Source organism: Lotus japonicus, chromosome 2, assembly GCF_012489685.1.
Source record: "Lotus japonicus ecotype B-129 chromosome 2, LjGifu_v1.2".
NCBI lineage: Eukaryota > Viridiplantae > Streptophyta > Magnoliopsida > Fabales > Fabaceae > Lotus > Lotus japonicus.
The window spans coordinates 83,432,503-83,433,491 of record NC_080042.1 but is presented as its reverse complement, the minus strand read 5'-3'; the positions used below and the strand labels follow the sequence as shown (position 1 = coordinate 83,433,491).

Here is a 989-nt window from a genome sequence, read left to right as displayed (position 1 = left end):
TGGTGAGCCAAATCCAATATGGTGGAGGTTCCTCGGAAGATCCTCATGCTCATATGGAAAGGTTTATCCGTAATTGCAACACTTATCAGGTGATGAATGTTCCTTCGGAAGCAATTCGGTTGAGCCTATTTCCCTTCTCTTTGAAGGACGCAGCAGAGGATTGGCTAAATTCTCAACCTCAAGGGAGTCTCACTACTTGGGAAGACCTTGCAGAAAAGTTCACAACGAGGTTCTTCCCAAGGTCCCTTTTGAGGAAATTGAAGAATGACATCATGACCTTCGCACAATCCTCAGATGAAAATCTTTATGAGGCTTGGGAGCATTTCAAGAAGCTTTTGAGGAAATGTCCTCAACACAATCTCACCCAAGCTGAATGTGTGGCGAAGTTCTATGATGGTTTATTATATTCATCAAGGTTTGGCTTAGATGCGACTTCGAATGGGGAGTTCGATGCTCTTCCCCCACAAGCGGGGTATGATTTGATAGAAAAAATGGCGGTGAGAGCCATGAACTCCGAGAATGAACGCCAAATCCGAAGAAGTGCTTTTGAAGTTGAAACTTATGATAAGCTCATAGCCTCCAACAAGCAACTCTCCGAGGAAGTAGCGGAGATCCGAAAGCATATAAAGGAGACCAAGTCAATTGGAGCAAGAATGACTTGTGTGGAGTGCAAGTTTTGTGGTGAATTTCATGTGAGTAACCAGTGTACTGTCAATGATGGTGATAGCGAGACCAGAGCATTGACTCAAGGAGGGAAAGCTCCAACCACAGAACAAGGGTCACTTGTCCAGCTGCAAATTGTTGAAAGGACGGTTGACGAGAGGAGTCTAGAGGAGCTGATCGAGAGATTCATTGATCATTCAGCGAGCAATTACAAGAGCCAAGAGATGGCTATAAAGAGCTTGGAGAGTTAATTGGGACAGCTAGCAAAGCAAATGTCCGAAAATCACCAAGGTAAGCTCTCTTCCGAAACTTTAACTTTGACTGAG

At 44.4% G+C, this 989-nt stretch overlaps 1 non-coding gene across 1 annotated transcript; it reads right to left on the bottom strand.

The window, feature by feature from the left end:
• Positions 1-254: 254 nt before the first annotated feature.
• Positions 255-361, bottom strand: LOC130741607 (small nucleolar RNA R71). Its single transcript, XR_009020495.1, has one exon. It is a non-coding gene; the product is annotated as a small nucleolar RNA R71 (small nucleolar RNA).
• Positions 362-989: the final 628 nt, after the last annotated feature.